The following is a 10,198-nucleotide window of genomic DNA, read 5'->3' as shown; positions in this document are numbered from 1 at the left end:
CTGCTTTTGGCTTGTCTATCCCTCCCCTCGTCTTCTCCTGATGGCACTTGATAAGGTACGCGAGCCAGCATCCTGGTTAGTACGGGATCCGGTGAGCCTTCGGGAAGAGGGGCCGAACACCTGATCCTCTCCGCCTTTCTTATCCAGTCTTGGCCGAGGGTAATTGTTTAGAATAATGTTGTGACAAACATGATGATAGCGTGTTTGGTTGCGGAGTTACTTACTTGGGTATCTGGACGGTTGCAGTTGAGACCCACATCATCGGTGGTGTCCGAACACTTTATTCGTGATTGATACGTCTCCAACGTATCTATAATTTATGAAGCATGCATGCTATATTACTATGTGTTTTGAATGATTATGGGCTTTATTTTCCACTTTTATATTATTTTTGGGACTAACCTATTAACCGGAGGTCCAGCCCAGATTTGTTGTTTTATGCCTATTTCAGTGTTTCGAGGAAAAGGAATATCAGACGGAGTCAAAACGGAACGAAATCAACTGGAGAAGTTATTTTTGGAAGGAAAGCCACCAGATAGACTTGGACTCTACGTCAGAAGATACGGGAGCTGGCCACGAGGGTGGGGCGCGCCCACCCCCCTAGGGTGCGCCCCCTGCCTCATGGGCCCCCCGAAGCTCCACCGACGTACCCCTTGCACCTATATATACCTACGTATCATAAAACTTCCAGAACAGAAGATAGATCGTGAGTTCCGCCGCCGCAAGCCTCTGTAGCCACCAAAAACCTCTCGGGAGCCCTTCCCGGCACCTTGCCGGAGGGGGGTATCCTTCACCGGTGGCCATCTTCATCATCTCGGCGCTCTCCATGACGAGGAGGGAGTAGTTCACCCTTGAGGCTGAGGGTATGTACCAGTAGCTATGTGTTTGATCTCCCTCTCTCGTGTTCTCTCTCGTGTTCCCACTATGGCATGATCTTGATGTATCCCGAGCTTTGCTATTGTAGTTGGATCTTATGATGTTTCTCCCCCTCTACTCTGTTGTGATGAATTGAGTTTCCCCTTTGAAGTTATCTTATCGGATTGAGTCTTTTATGAGAACACTTGATGTATATCTTGCGTGGGATAACCGTGGTGACAATGGGTTATTCTATTGATCCACTTGATGTATGTTTTGGTGATCAACTTGCGGGTTTCGTGACATTGGGAACCTATGCATAGGGGTTGGCACACGTTCTTGACTCTCCGGTAGTAGCTTTGGGGCACTCTTTGAAGTACTTTTATGTTGGTTGGATGAATATGAGATTATGTGACGCATATCATATAATCATGCCCACGGATACTTGAGGTTACAATGGAGTATTTAGGTGACATTAGGGTTTTGGTTGATTTGTGTCTTAAGGTGTTATTCTAGTACGAACTCTTTTATAGATCGATCCGAAAGAATAACTTTGAGGTGGTTTCGTACCCTACCATAATCTCTATGTTTGTTCTCCGCTATTAGTGGCTTTGGAGTGACTCTTTGTTGCATGTTGAGGGCTTGTTATATGATCTATCTATGTTATTATTGTTGAGAGAACTTGCACTAGTGAAAGTATGAACCCTAGGCCTTGTTTCCTATCATTGCAATACCGTTTACGCTCACTTTTACCACTTGTTACCTTGCTGTTTTTACAATTTCAGATTACAAAAACCTTTATCTACCATCTATTTTGCACTTGTATCACCATCTCTTCGCCGAACTAGTGCACCTATACAAATTACCATTGTATTGGGTGTGTTGGGGACACAAGAGACTCTTTGTTATTTGGTTGCAGGGTTGTTTGAGAGAGACCATCTTCATCCTACGCCTCCTGCGGATTGATAAACCTTAGGTCATCCACTTGAGGGAAATTTGCTACTGTCCTACAAACCTGTGCACTTGCAGGCCCAACAACGTCTACAAGAAGAAGGTTGTGTAGTAGACATCAAGCTCTTTTCTGGCGCCGTTGCCGGGGAGGTTAGCGCTTGAAGGTATATCTTTAGGTCTTGCAATCGAATCTTTTTGTTTCTTGTTTTATCACTAGTTTAGTTTATAAAAGAAAACTACAAAAAAATGGAGTTAAATTTGTCTCATATGCTTCGTCTTTTTAATATCTTTCGTGACTTTGATGGAAAGGAAAATTGTGCTCAAGTGCTAGAAGAAGAATGCATTAAAATGCTTGGTACTAAATCTTTGAATGATGATCATGATTGCAATGTTGTTAGTATGAACTCTTTGAATATCCATAGTACTAATGATGATTGTACTAGTTATGATGAAAATGTCTCCTATAAGCATGTTGATTTTTGTGGAGTGGATTGGATTTGCATGGACGCACCAAATAGAGAAAATAGATATTGCAAGAGCCATAAGTATTTAAAAACTAAAGGTTTGCAAGAAAGTCTTGATGAGTGTGCTAAAAGATTCAATATTTTCCGCGCTCCTTGTGAACTTTGCAATGAACGTGGTCATTTAAATCTCCAATGCAAATTGTTTTATGATCGAATCGTGTCCAAAAATTGTGATAACTTGATTACCCTTGGGAATCATAAAGAGCTTAGTCTTCTTTTGGGGTATGAAGAAATGAAACGTATAACCGAGGGTATTCCAAAATTTAATCTTGATAGATTTCTTGATTTTGATCTAGAGGATATTTATTTGTATTGTGCGGAGAACTGCATTTAAAATCCTTATATTGCCAATTACCTAAAGAAAAGGAAACAAATAGAAGATGATGAGAATACTAATGAAAGGGAAGAGACTTCCCAATATCCTCCTATTATTTCTCATGATGAATCAGGTAACGAGGAGGAGCTTTCTATTCAACCAATCTCATCAATAAGGAGCTCAAAGAGGAAGGTTGAACCTACACATAATGTGAAGAAGAAAAAGAAAAGAAGGAGAAACAAAGGTAGAAAGGTATCCCTCCCAAATGATGTTGCTCCTACTACTCATTGTGATGATGATATTTGCTTTACTATTGGTGCTATCCATATTTTTAATGATGAGAGTGATTATGCTTATGATATGAAAGGGCCAAAGCTTGGGGAAGCTACGTTTGATGAGTATGAAATATTTGAGAATATATTTGCTGAAATTAATGTTTGTCCCAAGCTTGGGGATGCTACGTTTAATGAAGATGATATTTTTAGCATCCCAAGTTTTGATATGCAAAGTTGTTATGATGATAGCATGCCTCCTACCTATGATGATTATATTGATGAAAGTGGGTTCGAAGGAGTGTCAACTTTAGGAAGTAGTGATCCCACTATTTTGGAGGATGTTGAATCTATTTGTGATGAATATGAAAGTTGATTTGGAAGAGTGTCAACTTTATTTAGTGATTCCACTACCTTGGGAGAGGTTTCAATTGATTATGATGAGAACTAAGTTGCTACTTATGATGATTATTGTGATGAAACTTATGGTATAAAAAGCAGTGATGATTATATTTAGAAAACTTGTCATGATTATGATTACCATTTTTCTGAACATTACTCTTTTAATGTGGAAACATTTTTTAGTGTTCAAGTCTCTTATGATACTCCTACTATTCCGAATGAGAAGAATTTTGTTTATGTGGAGAGTAGTAAATTTTCTATGCTAGTAGATCATGAAAAGAATGCTTTAGGTGCTGGTTATATTGTTGAATTCATTCATGATGCTACTGAAAATTATTATGAGGGAGGAATATATGCTTGCAGGAATTGCAATAATGCCAAGTTTCCTCTCTATGTGCTTAAAATCTTGAAGTTATGCTTGTTTTGCCTTCCTATGCTTGTTGATTATTGTTCCCATAAGTTGTTTGCTCACAAAATCCCTATGCATAGGAAGTGGGTTAGGCTTAAATGTGCTAGTCATATGCTTCATGATGCTCCCGTTATGTTTCAATTCTTATCTTTTATGTGAGCATCATTGTCATCATCATGCCTAGCTAGAAAGGCATTAAAGAAAAGCGCTTGTTGGGAGACAACCCAATATTTACCCTCACTGTTTTTGTGTGTCCACATGATTATGCTACTGTAGTAATCATGTTTTATAGCTTTTGTTTCAATAAAGTGCCAAGTAGAACCTTTGGGAAGACTTGGGTGAAGTTTATATGATCTTGCTGTAGAAAACAGAAACTTTTGAGCTCACAAGAATGGATGCCATTTTTTACTGGAGAGTGATTTTAGGTTGATTCTTTTTGCAGATGATTAATAGACAAATTACTCAGGTCCAACAATTTATTTCATAATTTTTGTAGGTCCAGAGGTACAAGTTTGATACATATTACTACAGACTGTTCTGTTTTTGACAGATTCTGTTTTCATTGTGTTGTTTGCTTATTTTGATGCATCTATGAGTAGTATCGGAGGGTATGAACCATAGAGAAGTTAGAATACAGTATATATTACACCAATATGAATTTAGAATGAGTTCATCACAGTACCTAAGTGGTGGTTTTATTTTCTTATACTAACGGAGCTTACGAGTTTTGTGTTGAGTTTTGTGTGGTTGAAGTTTTCAAGTTTTGGGTAAGGATTCGATGGACTATGGAATAAGGAGTGGCAAGAGCCTAATCTTGGGGATGCCCAAGGCACCCCAAGGTAATATTCAAGGACAACCAAGAGCCTAAGCTTGGGGATGCCCCGGATGGCATCCCCTCTTTCGTCTTCGTTCATCGGTAACTTTACTTGGAGCTATATTTTTATTCACCACATGATATGTGTTTTGCTTGGAGCGTCATTTTATTTTGTTAGTTTTTGCTTGCTGTTAGTTAGAATAATGTTTTGCATCTTTAGTTTCAATAAAAAAGTCAAGGATAGCCTTTGCCATGCTTATTTTGCTAGTATACATGTTGCTGTTTGAAAACAGAAAGTTTACCGCTGTTGCAAAAATTCCCTAGAAAAGTCAGAGAATGGTATAACGTTGAATCTTTTTGAATATTAAGCTCTGATAAATTTATTACAGTGGGAATTTTAGTTCATAATTTTTGGAGTCAGGGAAGTATTGTTACTCTTGCATTCTTTACAGACTGTACTGTTTTGGCAGATTGCTGTTATGTTGCATTGTTTGCATATGTTTGCTTGTTTAATGATTCTATTTGAGGATAGGAGTATTAAATATGCAGAGGCATTTAGTATTCAATGTTGAATAATAATTTTAGTGATTTGTTACAGTAGAATATGATAAGGTTTTGCATTGGCTTATACTAACCTATCTCACGAGTTCTTGTTGAGTTTGTTGTGAATGAAGCTTTTGATAAAAAGAGAAACCATGATATGAGAGGAATTAAGGAGACACAAAAGTTCAAGCTTGGGGATGCCCAAGGCACCCCAAAATAATATTTCAAGAAGTCTCAAGCATCTAAGCTTGGGGATGCCCTAGTAGGCATCCCACCTTTCTTCTTCGGCAATCATCGGTTAGTATCGATTGAACCTAAGTTTTTGCTTCTTCACATGAGTTGTGATATCCTTGCAATGTCATTTTATTTTGTTTTGCTTGCTGCTTGAATACAATACCAAGATCTGAAGTTCTTTTATGAGAGAGAGTCTTCACATAGTTACATAATTATTTAGCTACTCATTGGTCTTCACTTATATCTTTTTGAGTAGTTTGTCGTTTACTCATGTGCTTCACTTATATCCTATGAATAAATTGTTGAATGACTTGATTGTCATAAATCTGAAATTATATATGCCTCATTTGCTTATTCCATGGGGAGTAATGACTTCACATCTAAGAAGTAGAGGTTGTAAATTTATTGACGGTTAGCAAGCATTGTATTAGTCATTTGAACAATTCATGAAAGAATATTGAAGGAAGAGAGATTTCACATATAAATATATTATCATAGACATCTTTCATAATTGGGAGCACTCATTAAGCATGACATGCTAAAGAGTTGATGTTGGACAACGAAGACAACATAATGGGTTATGTTTTCTCGCATCTCAGTTAAAGTATATTGTCATGGATCATTCAAACATGTTGATACTACTTGTGCTTCCAAATATCCTTAAACCCAGTTTTTGCCATGAGTGTCCACCATACCTACCTATATGCGGTATTTACCTGCCGTTCCAAGTAAATTTGCATGTGCCAAACTCTAAACCTTCAAATTATAATCTGTTTTGTATGCCCGAATTGCTCATGTAGCAACTAGGGGCTGTCAGTGTCTTCCATGCTAGGTGGGTTATTCTCAAGAGGAGTGGACTCCGCTCCTCATTCACGAGAAAGTGGCGGTAACCGGGATGCCCAGTCCCATGATCAAAAAGATCAAAATCAAATCAAAATAATTAAACAAAACTCCCCCAGGATTGTTGTTAGTTGGAGGCACTCGTTGTTTCGAGCAAGCCATGGATTGATGCTTGTTGGTGGTTGGGGGAGTATAAACTTTTACCATTCTGCGTGGGAACCGCCTATAATGTATGTAGTATGGAAGATATTGGGAACTCTTGGTTGTTATGTTGACAATGAGATCATACCTCTCAAAATTATTTATCTCTATTTCAAAATTGAGCTCTGGCACCTCTGCAAATCCCTGCTTCCCTCTGCGAAGGGCCTATTTTACTTATGTCTTTACTTTATGCAAGAGTCAAGGTGGTCTTCACCTTTCCCTTTTTCATTTTATCCTTTGGCAAGCACTTTGTGGTGGGGTGATCCTGATATATATATATATATATATATATATATATATATATATATATATATATATATATATATATCCAATTGGATGTACGTTAGCATGAACTATTATTGTTGACATCACCCAAAGGTGAATACGTTTGGAGGAAATATTATAAGCCCCAATCTTTCTATGTGTCTAATTAAAACTTCATAACCACAAGTATTGCGTGAGTGTTAGCAATTGTAGAAGACTATATGATAGTTGAGTATGTGGAGTTTGCTATTCCTGAAAATAAGATGAATTGCAATTGTTTTGATGACTAAGAATGAAGTTTGCTAGTTTTCAAGAATGTTTATGGTCTATGCTTTAACATGTGAATTGCTTGTTACTAGTTCGTGAAAAGTTTTATGAGATGAACTACTGTTATGACATATTATCATGCTAGAAAAGGTGATTGAAATTATATTGATCAAACTTGTGCATCTCTAGCATTCACACTTCATAATTTCTTTCTTTTATCATTTACCTACTCGAGGACGAGTAGGAATTAAGCTTGGGGATGTTGATACGTCTCCAACGTATCTATAATTTATGAAGCATTCATGCTATATTACTATGTGTTTTGAATGATTATGGGCTTTATTTTCCACTTTTATATTATTTTTGGGACTAACCTATTAACCGGAGGCCCAGCCCAGATTTGCTGTTTTATGCCTATGTCAGTGTTTCGAGGAAAAGGAATATCAGACGGAGTCAAAACGGAACGAAATCAACTGGAGAAGTTATTTTTGGAAGGAAAGCCACCGATGGACTTGGACTCACGTCAGGAGATACGGGAGGTGCTCACGAGGGTGGGGGGCGCCCACCCCCTAGGGCGCGCCCCCTGCCTCGTGGGCCCCCCGAGCTCCACCGACGTACCCCTTGCACCCATATATACCTACATATCGTAAAACTTCCAGAACAGAAGATAGATCGGGAGTTCCGCCGCCGCAAGCCTCTGTAGCCACCAAAAACCTCTCGGGAGCCCTTCCCGGCACCCTGCCGGAGGGGGGATCCATCACCGGTGGCCATCTTCATCATCCCGGCGCTCTCCATGACGAGGATGGAGTAGTTTACCCTCGAGGCTGAGGGTATGTACCAATAGCTATGTGTTTGATCTCCCTCTCTCGTGTTCTCTCTCGTGTTCCCTCTATGGCACGATCTTGATGTATCCTGAGCTTTGCTATTGTAGTTGGATCTTATGATGTTTCTCCCCCTCTACTCTGTTGTGATGAATTGAGTTTCCCCTTTGAAGTTATCTTATCGGATTGAGTCTTTTATGAGAACACTTGATGTATGTCTTGCGTGGGATAACCGTGGTGACAATGGGTTATTCTATTGATCCACTTGATGTATGTTTTGGTGATCAACTTGCGGGTTTCGTGACATTGGGAACCTATGCATAGGGGTTGGCACACGTTCTTGACTCTCCGGTAGTAGCTTTGGGGCACTCTTTGAAGTACTTTTATGTTGGTTGGATGAATCTGAGATTGTGTGACGCATATCGTATAATCATGCCCACGGATACTTGAGGTGACAATGGAGTATCTAGGTGACATTAGGGTTTTGGTTGATTTGTGTCTTAAGGTGTTATTCTAGTACGAACTCTTTTATAGATCGATCCGAAAGAATAACTTTGAGGTGGTTTCGTACCCTACCATAATCTCTACGTTTGTTCTCCGCTATTAGTGGCTTTGGAGTGACTCTTTGTTGCATGTTGAGGGCTTGTTATATGATCTATCTATGTTATTATTGTTGAGAGAACTTGCACTAGTGAAAGTATGAACCCTAGGCCTTGTTTCCTATCATTGCAATACCGTTTACGCTCACTTTTACCACTTGTTACCTTGCTGTTTTTACAATTTCAGATTACAAAAACCTTTATCTACCATCTATTTTGCACTTGTATCACCATCTCTTCGCCGAACTAGTGCGTCTATACAAATTACCATTGTATTGGGTGTGTTGGGGACACAAGAGACTCTTTGTTATTTGGTTGCAGGGTTGTTTGAGAGAGACCATCTTCATCCTATGCCTCTTACGGATTGATAAACCTTAGGTCATCCACTTGAGGGAAATTTGCTACTGTCCTACAAACCTGTGCACTTGCAGGCCCAACAACGTCTACAAGAAGAAGGTTGTGTAGTAGACATCAGTGATCTGAAGAATAATCAATACATCCCTTCGAGCGTCACGCCGAAGAAGTGTTGAATGGATTGCGGTCCTTCCGGGTTGAACTCCCACATACGGAGAGATCGACATTGGCATGGCAGGACCCGACGAAATAACATTACTTGAATTACATTGATGAGACTGATATCCCTCTCGAGGAGATCTCGGATGTGGCTTTGCAATGTCGTCACATCATTAACTGGCCCCCAGTCCAGCCATTTGTTGACCCATGATGCCAGTTGGGCAGAGGGGCAGAGCGAAAGGCTGGGGCGGCTGCCCACTTTGTACCTCGGGGTGCTGTGATGTAAAACCACTCCCGTTGCCATAGGTCAGACACCTCCAGGAAGGAACCCTTTGGCCATGGGGCGTCGGCACCTTTGCTTATTATAGTGCCTCTGCACTCCGCGTGTCGCTCGTCGACCATATTTGGCTTTACATTAAAGGTCTTGAGCCACAAACCGAAGTGTGGGGTAATGCGGAGGAAGGCCTCACACACGACGATAAATGACGAGATGTGAAGGAAGGCATCTGGAGCTATATCATGGAAATCTAGCCCGTAATAGAACATGAGCCCTCTAACAAAGGGATCAAGACTAAAACCTAGCCCTCGGAGGAAGTGGGAAAGAAATACAACACTCTCGTTGGGTTCGGGAGTGGGGATGACCTGCCCTTGAGCAGGTAGCCTATGAGGGATTTTGGCGGTCATATACCTAGCCTCCCTAAGCTTCTTGATGTCCTCCTCTGTGACGGAAGAGGCCATCCACCGGCCTTGAAGGTTGGATCCGGACATGGTCTAAGGTCCGGAGCGCTTGGACCGAGCCTTGGGTGTTGGAACTCGAGGTAGGGGAAGGGAAGGATCGAGCGTGGAAAGAAAAGGACAGGTCTTAACCTCTTTATAAAGAGGACGAATATCAAGCATCCTCCGCATGGCCGTTTGGAACTTTCCTAAAACCGAGGAATCATACTAATGACACGGTTGGGTTACCCACGCCCGTATTGATGAGAATCTCGTGATAAGGGGAACACGATCTCTGCTTCGACAATACATGCCAATATTACCGCCTCGCAAAACGTGCAGCAGCAGGTTGGCAAAAACGGTTCGTATAATGATCGGGCTGCAGCGTGATGTCATGCTATAAAAAGTAGTCGGTAGATTAGATTTGTGGAATATTGTGCTCTCTACGGTGGCACATGGAATTTGTTTTGCAGAGCCGGACACGATTCATGTGTTCAAAATCTACCTTGGAGTATTCGGAGAAGGAACCCGCCTTGCAATGTCGAAGACAATATGCGCGCTGGACTCATCGTCATTGAAGCCTGGTTTAGGGGCTACCGAGGGAGTCCTAGATTAAGGGGTCCTCGGACAACCGGACTATGTACTTGTGCCGGACTGTT

The sequence above is a fragment of the Triticum aestivum genome, chromosome 5B, assembly GCF_018294505.1.
Source record: "Triticum aestivum cultivar Chinese Spring chromosome 5B, IWGSC CS RefSeq v2.1, whole genome shotgun sequence".
In the NCBI taxonomy this organism is placed as follows: domain Eukaryota; kingdom Viridiplantae; phylum Streptophyta; class Magnoliopsida; order Poales; family Poaceae; genus Triticum; species Triticum aestivum.
The sequence above is the reverse complement of the archived record's forward strand: the minus strand, read 5'-3'. Positions refer to the sequence as shown.